This window comes from Sapajus apella, unplaced genomic scaffold (assembly GCF_009761245.1).
Source record: "Sapajus apella isolate SASKATOON/1434 unplaced genomic scaffold, GSC_monkey_1.0 scaffold2, whole genome shotgun sequence".
NCBI classification, from domain to species: domain Eukaryota; kingdom Metazoa; phylum Chordata; class Mammalia; order Primates; family Cebidae; genus Sapajus; species Sapajus apella.
This window is the reverse complement of record NW_022436942.1, coordinates 6,814,300-6,829,780: the sequence shown is the minus strand read 5'-3', so window position 1 is coordinate 6,829,780 and position 15,481 is coordinate 6,814,300. Positions and strand designations below refer to the sequence as shown.

Below are 15,481 nucleotides of genomic sequence, written 5' to 3'. Positions count from 1 at the left end.
ATTTTTAGTAGAGAAGGGATTTTACCATGTTGATCAGGCTGGTCTCAAACGCCTGACCTCATGATATGCCCACCTCGGCCTCTCAAAGTGCTGGGGTTACAGGTGTGAGACACTGCGCTTGGCCAAAAATTAGTAGCTTATAAAATAGCAAGAGACAGCGAATGCAGTGGCTCATACCTATAATCCCAGTATTTTGGGAGGCCAAGGCAGGTGGTTCACCTGATGTCAGGAGTTTAAAACCAGCCTGGCCAACATGGCAAAAGCCTGGTCTCCACTAAAAATACAAAAATTAGCCAGGCATGGTAGCACACACCTGTAATCCCTGTAATCCCAGCTACTCGGAAAGCGGAGGCAGGACAATTGTTTGAATCTGGGAGGCGGAGGTTGCAGAGAGCTGAAATTGTGCCGCTGCACTCTAGCCAGGCGACAGAGCAAGAATCTGCCTCAAATAAATAAAAATAAAATAAAATAGCAAAATAAAATAGCAAGAGAATCTAAAGAGTGTTACTTGGAAACTAAGTGAAGTAAGTGGTTAAGGAGAGAAAAATCAAATGTGTCATGTGTTCCCAGTAGGTCATATAAGAGAACTGACAACTCACTACTGCAATTGGCAAGGCAGAATTAAGGAAATAACTCAAAAAAATGTCCCACATGAAAGGACATAAGCTTGCAGGTTGAAAAAGTCCACTGCATGTCAGCACAACGAATGAAATTAACCCAATCACTAGGCACATCACTGTGAAATTTCAAAACATGATGTGAGGAAGGAGACCAGATTAGAATGCAGGGGTAAGTAGAAATCCAGGTCATACACAAAAGATCGGGAATCACAATGACATCAGTTTTCCAAGAAGCAACACTGAATCTAGGAAACATTGGAGGAACAGCTTCAAAATGCTAAAAGGATTGTCAAAGTAGAAATAAAATCCCAGCAAAAATATCAATCAAGTATAGGAGTAGAATACTGTGGTGGTGGTATTTATTTATTTATTTTTTAACATTTACTGAGCATGCATTCTTTCACCCTTTCATATCTTCCGTTACTGTCAGAATCTTTGAAATACAGAGTACAAAGTCATCAATCACTCTTTTTTGCCTCCCTAGGAGTTTCACTCAAGTATCTCAAGTTAATAAATCCTCCCTTTCTCGTTTAAGTGGTAAACTCATTATTGACCTCTTAGAGTTTTCTTGTTTTCTCTTCCCTCCCAGTAAAACATGGCTAAGCTGCAATACCAACCATAAACCCCTCCACAGTATCTCTCCAACTACTTCTCAAGAAAAACAAAGGGTTCAAAGATCTAGGTTCAAGTACCTAATCTGCCACTTAATATCTGATTGAAGCAAATCACCTGTCACAAAAATTTTTGCTGAAAAATCAGGATAATGATAATACATACATTACACACTTCTCAGTGTATCAGTTCTAGGTACCTCATGGTTGTGCGGGCCTTAATATTTTTTCTTTTTTTTTTTGAGGCGGAGTTATGCTCTTATTGCCTAGGCTGGAGTGCAATGGCGCAATCTCAGCTCCTGCAACCTCCACCTGCCAGATTCAAGTGATTCTCCTGCCTCAGCCTTCTGAGTAACTGGGACTTCAGGCACCCACCACCATGCCCAGCTAGTTTTGTATTTTTAGTAGAGACAGGGCTTCACCATGTTGACCAGGCTGGTTTCGAACTTCTGACTTCAGGTGATCTACCCGCGTCAGCCTCCCAAAGTACTGGGATTACAGGCATGAGCCACCATGCCCGGGCTAGTATTTTCTTTTATTTGTTACACTTCATCCAAATTTTCTGTTCTATTTTCTATCTAATCATTTTTATTTCAGAGGAATTGGCAGATACTGTTTATTTAAAAGAAGTTATATTTTATCAAATATAAGATATTATTTACTAACTATAAAGAAAAAAAGCCCTGTCAATAAAACCATGACTCAATATTTTTATTATACTAATGTGAATAGTCCTGTACTGTCTCTTCTTGCTGTGGCATTTTTCTTCCATTCTAAGGGACATGACAATTTTTCCTACTTTCATCTGCATTGTCTAGACAATCATTTTGCACACATCTTAGCAACTACTTAAAATAAACCATCATCTACTCGTGATTTTTTTTTCCTTTTTTTATTTTGCTTTACAAGAAAATACAAAATTGCTTCTATTATTTCCCCGAAGTAATTTGCTTACAAATCAAATTTACACACCACTGCTTTGTTTCCATCTTTATACACAATAGATATTCAATCTTTTTGGAGATATTTTAAATGCCAATCAAACTCAACATGTGCAGTACCAACAATGTACATAATTTAATCAGGAGGACAGCACAGGAGCAGCCATGAGCAAGGTGACAACTATGTACTCGCAGTGCCAACTATGCCTCAGCTTCCAACTGGACAACAGAGGCTGTAAGAGGCAGCTGTTTCACAGATGTTAAAATATTAAAAACTGTGCCGCTCACAATCAATAAAATATGGTAATGTAGTCACGTGGGTAGCACTTCCTTTCTCTGCCTTTTTCTTCATTTGTATTTGTAATAATATTTATCAAATATGATATCTGTCTCACGAATTGATATTCTGCCGTTGTCAATAATTTGCATTGTGATTCTGATTCTCTTTTGTCTCATTAGTATGTGTATGTGCACATGTGTGTGAATGTGTGTATTGTGTGTGTGCAGGTGTGTGTCCAAAGAGATCCAGATATGAAAGCTACCAGCAGAAACTTTGGTTAAAAATGCATATAACAATTTATAAATCTAATAATACTAAAGCTCTGATTTTAAAAATTCTATTAAACGAATTGAAGAAACTTAGTAACAGAAACTTACAGAGATATGTTCTTATAATTCCAGTTGGAAAGCAAACCTTTTTTTTTTAATAAAAATATTGTTTTAAACAATATATAATCAAATGCAATACAGTTAGTAATCACTGAGACTATATTCTATTTAATCTATATGGTTCATAGTCTCCAATAAAATGAATTAAAATATAAATTTAACAATAAAATCATTTTTATTTTAATAGAAATATTCACATACTAATAAATATTGCTGTCTTATCCTTTTTCATGAGGATAATGAAGAAAGTTCATTAATAGCTGAACAATCTGAAATCACTGAATACATAACAACTCTGTGCCATGAATTGTTCACAGATGGACCCCTACCATCTTGCTCAGAGGCTCTTGGCATACATGCAGTTGGTAAGATAATCAGCCAGTTTCATACTTTACACTTAAGTTTGCCACCCACAGTTAAGCTGGGGCACAAATGCCTTGGCTATAACAAAATAGCTTTGCGAGTCAAAGGTTGTCTCTACATTCTAAAAGGGGCATGCAGTCAATACAAAAGTGGTGTTTCCAAGGATTTCCATCTGAACATCCTTAGGAGCATTACATTTTTGAGGTCCTCTCTGTCACCTCAGTGCCATTATCCAGGAGAACAAACCATGTTGATTCCAAATGAAGGGAGCACATTCCCTTCTTCACACACACACACACACACACACACACACACACACACACATACACACGCACACACACGTGCACATACTCATGCTAATATTGTATACAAAACTGACAAAAATGCATGGCTATGTTAGGAATCTGAAGAGTCACAGAAGTTGAGAGAATGAAGGGGAAATAATCTCAGGACACACACTTTCTAACAAACAACTTAAAATTGATTTTAGACATTTCAGTTTATTTCTAGTCAACATGCCTAAGTTTCCCAAAGATTTTTCTCCTCTCCACCTCGTCTCCTGTCTCTAGACCTTCTTTCTTCCTCAACCCCTCTCTTTTGGCTCATCCCAACAATTCTACACTCACCTATTACTCAGATCCAACTCTGGAATCAACACAGGCCCTTGAGTTTCTCCCTGATCCCTCCAAGTAAGCAAGAAATAGTTCCATATACAGAGAGCACACTTTGAAAACAAAATTCTGGCGCTGACTGTTAAATTTTTTCTGCCACATTCCATGCAGAGAGTGGTTGAACAATTTTTCAATCACTAAGCTAATGTTGTCCTATTAGCTTACAGAAAGCCCTCCGCACATTTTCTCTTTCACTGAAATTGTAACTCACTGACATTTTACTGATTAGTAAAAATATCCAACTGAAGCACACATTAAAAAGAGAGTTAAGGATGGGTGGATGGGAGAAAGCTGGTACAAATTGTTGACCCAGTGGTCTGAATACACTGCATATCAATATAAATCCTGGGTAAAGATTCTCAACCCGGTACCCTTGCTGGGTCCTCCCCTAATGTTTCTTCACTGGGTGCAACCCACTCTCGGTGGGCCTGCATGAAAGTGCCATGAGAATTTGGGCTATTGTCATATTTATTTATTAATTACGTACTAATCTTGTTTTTATAGTAATCCTTGATCTGATCTGCTATTTAACAGTGAAGATGAGAGCTTCACAGAGGAAAAGAAAGAAACAAAGGGACATTTATGTATGAGGTAACTACTGTGTGTCAGGAGCTGGCTTCTTGGTACTATGCTCACCTCTGCTGCTCGCAGGACAAGGTGACTGGAAAGACGTAGCGAACGTCTGACTCTGAATTAAATACATAAAACTTGAAGTTCAAGCTATTCTCACTTAAATCTGGAAGAGCAGGAACCCACACACGAAATCAGGGCTTTATTCATATTGCCTGCTCCTTCAACTCACCAGGCTGCTGTATTGTCAAAATGAGTTAACATTAGGAGAAATTATTAAATAATAAGGCCTTACCTTTTTAAGAGGTGGGGTCTCACTCTGTCATCCAGGCTGGAGAACAGTGGCATGATCACAGCTCACTGCAGCCTTGAACTCCTCGGCTCAAGTAATTTTTTAGTTTTTATTTTTGTAGTGATGAGGTCTCACTATATGGCCCAGGCTGATCTCAAACCCCTAGCCTCAAGCAATCCTCCCACCTCAGTCTCCTACCTCCCAAAGGGCTGGGATTACAGGTGTGAACCACTGTGCCCAACCAAGGTCTGCTTTTTAAATAATTTTTTTCTTCATTATAAAGTTTTGCAACTTTGGAAAATGTTGATTTATTTCCTTAGAGATTTTCTCTGAATATAATTATATATTTTTTTATATTTACACATTTATATATTTTTCATTTAATATTAGAACATTAGCATTTTACCATTTATTAAAACTATTTATGTACATTAACCTATAATACCTTTGCATAATATACCACCAACATGGGTATATCATAAGTTACAAAATCACTGGTGTATTTTTTATGTTTAGAGATATTCACATTATCCATTTATGAGTACATAATACATTTGTGTATAATAGAGTTTTTTCTTGTTTTTTTAAGATGGATTTGCAGAAAAATCATGAAAAGTCTATTTTAAAATAATAATTATTTATTTATCAACTTTACTAAAGGTTTGTCAATTGCAGTTGACTTTCCAAAATATTAGCTTTGGCTTTTTGGACCCACTCTGTTGTATTTTTGTTTTCAGTTTATTCTTTTCTGGTTTTTGTTGTTCTTCTTCTTCTTTCAACCTTTTGGAGATTCTGGATTTTAAATTGATGCTGTAATGGGACATATCTTGAGGGTCTTCAGGAAGTGACTGAGTTTATTTTGAATATGTGAGGAATATAAACTGTTGTGACCCAAGGACAGATTATATTTTCTGCGGCAGGAAACTGTAACAGATTGCATTTTCCAGAGATGGCCACAGCAAATCTCCTACCATGCATGCTCTTCTAATAATGTTCCCTGAAAACTCCTCCCAATAAGAGGTGGATCTGTGCTAGAACTCCTCTCCCTTGTACCTGGGTGGGACTTTGGTGGACTTTGTGATTGCGTCAAGTAATAGAGTATGATGAAAGTGATGCTAGGCCACTTCCCATGTAAGGCTATTAAAGTGCCATGCACTTCCAGTTGTGCTCTGTGGACACTAGCTTTGGGAGAGGCCAGCTGGGATGTAAACAGTCCAATTTCCTGGAGTCTGTCATGCTGTGAGGGTGCCAACACTAACTCACAAGGAGAAACCACACGGAGAGCTCTGAGACTACAGGAAGGGAGATGTCTGGCCAGTCCCTGCTGCTCCAAGCCTTGCCCATTTCAACTCCAGCCACCATATGAGAGATCACGAGACAGGTCTGCTCAGCCTACTTCTTCCTGAATTCCTGACCCAGAGAAACAGTGAAAGATACTAAAATTATTGCTGTTGCTGCTTAAGACAAAAGGATGACTTGTCACTAAGCAGTAAAAACTGAAGAAGAGCTAAAAGCACTTCAGTCTCCCCCTTCTAAATTATGCAATGTCATTTTCCAGGCTTTTAGTTGTCTTTTTTTTTGATTACACAAATCATCTGCAAAAACAATGTATGATAGAAATTATTTTATACAGATAAAATTGTTTAGACTTATTGATATGCTTAGCAATTCATTTGCATCCCAGATTTTGTTTCTGGAATAACACACTCTTTTTCTGAGATATATTCTTTAGAATTTCTCTCACTGAAGGACCTTTGGAGGTAAAAAACCTGTGTCTGTTTTTCAGAAAACGTTTGCTATTGAAAAAACTGTTGAAGAAATAGATTGTTGAATATGCATTTCTATGTTGATGGTTTCTCTCTCAGCCCTTTGAGGATATTTTTCCACTGCTTCCTGATGTCCACTTTTACTATTAGAAGAAGTTTGTTTTTAGTATAATTATTCTTTTGCAGGTGATCTGTCTTTTCTTCCTGGCTACTTTTATAAGCTTCTTACTATCTTTAGTTCTGTTTCACTACAATTGTCTAGTTTGCATTTTTAATTTTAATTGATCTGCTTGATACTTTGTGTTTCCTTTACTTGTGGATCACATTAATCATGAATTCTGAAAAAGAATTATTATCTTTATTGTATAGTTCCACAATTCTGTTTTAATACAGTCCTTCTCATTCTATCCTCCATGTTTCTGTCTTGCCTTTACATTTTCCATAGCCTCATATCTGGAAAATTATTTTCGCTGTCTTCCAGTTCACCAATTCTCTCTTCAGTTATGTCTAATCTGATGTCTTTCCATTTCAATGATTATACTTTTCATTTCTAAAAGTTCAATTTAGTTCTTTTTCAACTTTACCTACTTAATTTAGATATTCTCTTATTGGCTTCTCATTTTTTTTCTATAAAGACTTTATATTTAGTAATCTACTGTACCTGACAGTTCAAATAAGTTGGAATTATTTTCATTCCAGGTATTAAACTCATCTGTTATTTTTTGTTTGCTTTTTGTCTCTGAGAATTACACTATTGATGGCTTGAGTGCATTTTGAGTGTTTGCTTATGAGCTATCATTTGTTTGAACATAGTATATGAGAATTCTATGAGCTTTTTTCCAGAAGAAATGTGTGTTTGCTTCTGTTGGAAGCCAGGGACGGCTACTAACCTGGAACTACAATAGGCTCCTTCTCAGGACTTAATATGGGACACCCATTAACATGGCGAGTCCAGAAATTGGTCTCCTTTCCAAGTTTTGGTATCCGACTTTTATAACTCACAGCATTTGGTCTCATTTTTGCTCCCTCATTTTCTGTTTTTTTTTTTTTTTTTTTTTTTTTTTGGTGGGAAGGTGGACATGCAGATATGCTTGGAGAGTTCTCTAAATTTGATGAATACAATAATGCATTTAAAAATATGTTTTATCCAAGAACAAAATGTATTGCAAAAGGAGAGTCCTCTTGAGCAGCTACTTTGATACTATTCTAGCTGCATCTAGTAGAAGCTATTCTAGTCAGCTACATTATCTCATTTATACCTCTCAACAGTCCTCAAGGCAAATAATTTTATACTCAATTGACATATGATACATTAAGTAACTAAGGTTACATAGCTAGTAGGTAGAAGCACTTACTAGCACTAGCACTAGAATTTGAAAACAAATTCATTCTGTCAAAACTTGTGTTTTTCACTGCTGTTTAATATTGTCTCTCAGACACCAATTCCATGTATTCATATTTTTAGGGGCTTTTCTTTTCTACCTCCTACTTGCTATCTCTAGTTTCAGTTTTGTTATCTGCCTTCTAACTCCCTTATTGCAGAACAGTTAGAATGAATAACTATCAGTGACATCCAAGCCTTGATACAAACACTGATAAGCTGCCTGAGTATGGAGAAAAAAAAAAAAGTCATACAAAGTCATACAGCAAAAGAGATATGTAAGTTTTAGGAACACAGTTTGAAACATGTATGTACATTACATGTACACTAAGTTGAATGCAATTTTAAAGATAAATTGCTATAACCTTTTTGAACCCAAGTTGTTTTCCTCAAAGCTCAAGTTATTATTTTAAAAGCACATAAATGACATAAACAATTACTCCTCCTGCTATTATTTCTACATTCTCAATTCCCTTTATTAAACTTAGAGATACTAACTACTGAATAAAATCTCTTGTACTTGTATGGGAAGATATTGCTCAGGTTATACCTAAAAATAAATATCTAGGTCTCATATCAAGTCACCTTTCTGAATTAAAAGTTATGCATTTACAACTTTTAAAAGGTTACCTCCACCATGATTTTTACTCCATTTGTTCTAAAATCGTTCTGTTTCCTAATTCATACCAACTTTTTTTTTTAAACAGAGTCTTGCTCTGTTGCCCAGGCTGGAGTGTAATCATGGCTCACTGAAGCTTCAACCTTCTGGGCTCAAGCAATCCTTCCACCTCAGCCTCCTGAGTAGCTGGGACTACAAGAACATGCCACCATGTCCATCAATTTTTTATTATTTTTTGTAGAGAACATTTTTTATACTTTCAGGAGGTAATATGTTTTGTATCTGTGTCTGCACTAAAATCTCATATTGAATTGTAATCCCCAGTGTTGAAGGTGAGGCCTGATGGGAGGTGATTGGATCATGGTGATGATTTCTCATGAATGGCTTAGAGCTGTCCTTGGTGCTGTTCTTGCAATAGTAAGTGACTTATCACGAGACCTGACTGCTTAAAAGTGTGGCAGCTCACTCGCTCTCTCTTGCTCCTGCTCTGGCCACATGATATGCCTGCTCTCCCTTTGCCTTCTGCCATGATTATAAGTTTACTGAGGCCTCCCCAGAAGCTGAGCAGATGCCAACATCATGCTTCCTGTAAGGTCTGAAGAACCATGAGCCAATTAAACCTCTTTTCTTTACGAATTACCCAGTCTCAGGTATTTCTTTATAGCAATGTGGGGATTAACTAATACAGAAGCGTTCCCTGAAATTTTTAAATTCCCTTCCGTGGCCACTCCAACATGGGTATGAATGCTTCTGGGAGCAACTTCAGGGCTTGAGGCCATGTCATTCAACTTTGTATGTCCTGTCCCAGCGTAGATTTCAAGAAATATTTGTTGGCTCCTATGTTATTCCTCCTTCTCACCATAAATTTCCAGACCTTCAAATTCCATATGTATACTTTCCTAAAATATATTTGCTCAAGACCAATCTGACAGTCTAAAGAACTCTCTTTTCCAAATTCTACTTCCATAATTTTTCTTTTTCTACTTCATAAAAGAAATTCATGCCTCCTATTATCCCAAATATTATAATGATGCCTTGCCTGAAAGGATAAAAACTGCTAGGCCACCAAACAAAGAAACATTTCCAAAATACATAGATTCTGAGAGAGTATCCCCTGAAAAAAAAGCAAAAATTTATTTAAAAGAAGTAGAAAGGAGCTGTGCCTTATTTTATTCAGGGGACAAACTCTCTTGACAGTTCCCCATACTGTATCAGTTGAATAACGGAACCTCAGAAGTGAGATGATTATATTAAGTTATACTGTCACACTTTAATTAAAAAGGTAGTCCATCTTTTCTGACAAAAAGTTAACTTAATAAGTTAATTTGACAAAGAGCACTGATTTTGCCAGAGGACATGTAACATCTGAAGAGCTCGATCTGCACTTTGGAAATTCTGACAATATATATTTAAAGCATATGTAAATAATGCCCTAAAAAGTCCATCCTTAGCAACAATTTAACCTATGCCACAAAAATTAGGTTAATTAAAAATAATCAAGGGAATCATGGATTTAAAATTTTTTTAAAGGATATTTGAACACTAACTTCACCACTATGCAATATAGCCATGTAACAAAATGGCACTGTATCCCTTAAATTCAGACAAATAAACAGTACTTGTACAAAAATGTTTGAAGAACAAGAGCTACAGATGGTATATTGATAAAAGGTAATGCTATGTATGAATCTTCTGCCTTCCACCTGCAAAGGCCAGCAAAGGAAGAGAAAAGATAGTAGTAAGGAGTTTAAAGATCCAGCTGCCAGATTAAAACCACCTCTTTTCTCCTCGACCATAAAAATGTAATCAGAGGATGAATGTGAATGCAAAGCCCCTTCTAATCTTATGTCTCAGGCACCCTAACTAATCTTTTTGTTCTAGGTACTGTCAAGAAAAATGCACTCCAAACAAGCTATCCTAATAAAGGCTGTAGCAAAGCTCCTTCTTACTGGGAATTTCTTTTAGATACAGCAGTAAGTATTACCTTTTCTAACTTTCTTTTTGTCGCTATAGTTATGTATGCCTCTCATGTATGTATACTTCAGTTTTCTAAAACCTGTTTTATTCTGTTACTGATGTTTTCTAAGAGAATTTTATAGTGAAAACGCTTCATGCTTGTAACTTCTGAGAGAATATTTTTAGGAGAATCAAGGTTTTGGAGACAGCTATGAAAATTAGCATTTCCACTGCACATCTTTGCCCAATAAGTTTAATTTTTCATCACATGAAAGTACAGGATAACTGCTGATGTCCTGGATTTGCACAGCTTTGAGAGAAGACTATGAGATATGAATAAAATATCTAATATAAATAGGATAATATTCTAATATAGAAATACTGCCTTTCTCACTTCAATATTATTTCTTTCATTTTAGTGTGCCATCATAGTATAGCATCCTCTATATTTTAATCCTTATATACAAATGTTTGCACCCTGTTTGCATATACTGCTAGCCACATGAAGAAGATGCTATGAATGTAGTCTCAGCTGTATTTATCCAGAAGTTTCCAGCACTTGCTGGATCCCTTCTATAAAATGAAAAGTTGACCATTGATGGGTTAAAACATTGTATTCCAATTTGAGAACAGAGCTTCACAACACTGACAGTGGTGCTGATAAGGCTCTAACTACATTTCTATTCAAATCCTTTTATTGGCTGGGTGTGGTGGCTCATGCCTGTAATTCCAGCACTTTGGGAGGACAAGGCAGGCAGATCACCTGAGGTCAGGAGTTGGAGACCAGCCTGGCCAATATGGTGAAACTCCATCTCTACAAAAAATACAAAATTAGCTGGGCGTGGTGGCACACGCCTGTAATTACAGCTACTTGGGAGGCCAAAGCAGGAGAATCCCTTGATCCGGGGAGGCAGAGGTTGCAGTGAGCCAAGATCGTGCCACTGCACTCCAGCCTGAGCAACAAGAGTGAAACTCTGTTGCAAAAAAAAAAAAAAAAAAAAAAATCTATCAATCCTTATTTTCAAGACACTGAGATCTCTTTTATATAAAACTTACACTCTAGTATACTTCTCTGGAATTCAATTTTTATCAAAAAAGCGAATTGAGAACCTTTAAAATTAACCAAAAGTTGTACAGTCCTCCATTAGTTAGCATATTTTTTGTGATGTTTTTAGTAAAGTATAAATACTGAAGAGAGCATCTAACATATATGTGCAGCCTAAGAAATCATTATGAAGTGTATATCCATGTTATACCAGCCTGGCCAAGAAAAAGAACACTTCCAGCAATCTAGAAGTCCCATTATTCCACACCTGAACCCAGTACTCTTCCTACCCTGAGAAGTGACCACCTATTGTTCCTTATAGTTTTACTTGCTATGTCTGTGTCCCTAGCCATACTGTTAGTTGGTTTAATTTTTAATTTTATAATCATTATTTTAGAGACAGGGTCTTACTCTGTCACCCAGACTTCAGTGCAGTGGCACAAGCATGGCTCACTGCAGCCTTGACCTCCTGGGCTAGAGCAATTCTCCTGCCTCAGCCCTCCAAGTAGCTGGGACTACAGCCATGTGCCACCATACCCAGATAATTTTGTATTTTTTGGTAGAGACCAGGTTTTGCCATGTTGCCCAGGCTGGTCTCAACTCCTCAGCCAATCCACCAGCCTCGGCCTCCCAAAGTGCTGAGATTACAGGCATGAGCCACCATGCCCAGTGGCTTTATTTTTAGGTCTTAACCACCTGAAAATAATTTTTGGTATAAGTTATGAGGTAGAGGTTTAATTTAATTTAATTTAATTCAATTTTCCCCATAAGTAATCTAAGTATCCTAACAAGTTTTGAAATTTATACTTTTTTCACTGATCTAAATATGACATCTGTCATATATAATGGTTTATATATATGTGGAAATATTTGGGAGTATCCTATTCTGTTTCACTGCTCAATTGGTTTATCCCTGCACTAGAGCCACATTATCTTAATTATAATAGCTTTATAATAAGTCTTAACATCTTATAAAGGAACTTTGCCAATCATTTTTCTTCAAGAGCTTCTTTGCTATTCTCAGCTCTTTGTATACCATTTTAAGTTTAACACACATATACATATGCATGCATCATTAGGATTTCCATTGGAATTTCAACGAATCTGTAGATAGATTTGGGTAGACCTGGTGCTGTCACAATACTGAGTCTTTCAATTATGCACATGGTATTATCAGTACAGCTAATCAGGTTGTCTAAAATGTCTCTCAGTAAAATTTCATATTTTTTCCAAAGAGGACTTGCTTTCTTGTTTAAGTATATCATATTATTTGATGCTATTGTAAATGCAATTTTTTCTTATGTCACAGAATGGAATTGGTATGCACATACTGATCTGAACAGAAACCTTGTTACATTGAATACACTTTTTAAAGTGAAGAAACTTTCACTCACTTTTACAAAATGATTTATAACCTGTGAAAACTCTACTGTCTCCTGTGTGACACATGGATCATGGAGAAAGATCAAAGGGTGTGATGGTGTAATCTTATAACATATTTACCTGGAATGCAACGCCTAAAATCTTTAGCAACTCCAGAGTAATACCTTTTTGGATGTTAATCAGTTGACTGATTAACCCTATGCAGCTTCAGAGTAGGGGCTGGTCACTGGCAAGAATCAAGGCAGGATTCTAGGTTTGGGACTTTCAGCCCCACTCCCTGACTTCTGGTGAGAAGAAAAGGGTTACAGGTTAAGTTGATCACCAGTGGCTAATGGTTTCATCAACCATGCTTGCATAATGAAGCTTCCATAAACCCCGAAAGGACAGGGCTTGGAGAGCTTCCAGATAAGAAGGTGGAGGTTTCTGGAGGGTGTTGTGCCCAGGGAGGGCATGGAAGTTCCATGTCCCTTCCCCCATACCTCAACCTGCGCATTCCTTCGTCTGAATCCCTTGTAATATAATAAACCAGTAAACGTAAGCAAGTGTTTCCTTGAGTTCTGTGAGCTGCCCTAGCAAATTAATCAAACCCGAAAAGAGAGTTGGGGGAACCAACTCTGGTTTGGGGTGGGGGGTGGTCTTGTGGGACTGAGCCTTCCACCTGTGGGATCTGACACCATCTGCAGGTAGTGTTGGAATTGAATTGGAGATACCCCGTTGGTGTCTGCTGCAGAATTGATTGCTTGCTTGGTGTGTGGGGGAAAAACACAAACACATTGGTGCCAGAAATCTTCTATGTTGATTATTCTGGGAAAACTCTATTGTCTCCTTGTGCAACTCATGGTTTACAAAAAACGATAAGAGGGTGCGATGGTGAAATATCGCGAAATATGTATTCGAGAGCTTCGATCTCATTTCCTGGTATGCATCTCCTAAAATCTTTAGAAACTCCTCAGTGCTATCTTTTTACATGTTAATGAGTTGATTGAAGACCTTTGCCGCTTCAGCGTGGGGGCTGGCCACGGGACAGAGCCAGACGCCCCCCAACCCCCTACAGTTCTTTTCACCGTCTTCTGTGTTGTAGTGTGAGAACAGAGGAGAAAGCAGTTTGGGGTTTTTTTTCTCTCAGAGATGGTCACTGGTTGGGAGCATGGGCTTTGGAATAAGAGAGGCCTGGGTGAAGTCCAGGCAATTATTAGCAGTTGTGTGTATGAGCAGGTCCCTAGATTCACCACATCACATGTTTCTTCTGTCAAATGCATAAATTAAAATAGTTCCTGACTGTTAGGATTGTTTTAAGGATTAAGCGCCAGGTTCTGCCTAATAAAGAGCACAGAACCTGGAACATATAAATGTGAACTAAATACTTACCAATGTTGGTAATAATTCTTGTTTGTCCATGCTTGTTTTCTTCATAGTGAGCTTAAGTCTTAACCAACAACTTCTACTTTCCTCTTCAAAATTTAATTTTTGATCCTGTCCTTCCTTCCTCTGTATTTACATTTTTTCCCTAAAACAAATCTCTCTCTTTCCCTCCCTTCCTCATTTCCTTCCTCCCTCTCTCCTCATCTTGTTCTAAATCTTGCTCTGGACATTCTTTTTCACATTCCTTTTTAAATCTTATACCAACTGTACATATTCAGGTAGAAAAAAAACAGAATCTTCTGCTCCTGGATACAATATATCGAACGTTTCATTCCCCACCAAAGGAACATGTGTTCCTTCTTAAAAGTTATTTTATTTCCAAATCAAAATAATAGTCACAGATGTCACCTTTGAGGGAAACTAGGCAAAGACAACATAGAACCTTCTTGTAAATTGTTTTTTGCAATTTTCTGTGAATCTATGGTATTTAAAAATAAATTGTTTTAATAAAAAAATTTTCTTCTGTTCTCTTATTTCTTCTTTGCACTTTTCTGTTTAATTTCTTATAATGACATATATTTGTGTTTAAAAACAATAAAATTACTCTTGTAAGAATAAAAGTAAATACATTTACATGGATTAAATTTCTAAATATAAACCATAAATGCATTAGAAAACTTCAGAATTTTTTTTTTCATGGAAGGGAGGAGCATCAGGGTATGAAAGATCATCCAAAGAAATATTGTTTTTATAAAAGAAGCCATAAAGGAAAATACTAACATCTCATTGCATAAAAATTTTAAATTACAATAGAATATAAGTTAAAATATGTGTGACAGGCTAGAAGAAAATATTTGCTACAAAGACTTAATATCCATAATATAAAGGGTTCTTATATAGCTACAGAAAAATAATTTTTAAAAGCAAGTTGAAAGTAGGCCAAAAATACAAAGGGGCAGAAGAAAAAATACTAATAGTCAATACCCACTCAACTCTTCTTATATTCAGAAAAATGCAAATTAAGTAGTGCATAATGTGTCCTTCTTCTTTTTTTTTCACATATAGTATTGTTTTCCATATAAGTAACAAGCAGTCTTATCCATTACTGAAGATAAATGGTATATTTGGGGAGGGTAATTTCACAGTATCTGCCAAAATTAAAAGCTGATTGCATTTCTAGATATCTATTTTGTGAGAATTCTTATGAACAAAAACAAGTAGTGCCACACTGT

General features: G+C 36.7%; 1 protein-coding gene across 1 annotated transcript in view; it reads right to left on the bottom strand.

Annotated features, from left to right (window-relative positions):
- ST8SIA1 (ST8 alpha-N-acetyl-neuraminide alpha-2,8-sialyltransferase 1) overlaps nt 1-15,481 on the bottom strand; it is a 150,603-nt gene that overhangs the window by 41,757 nt on the left and 93,365 nt on the right. The gene's annotated exons all lie outside the window — the stretch shown is intronic.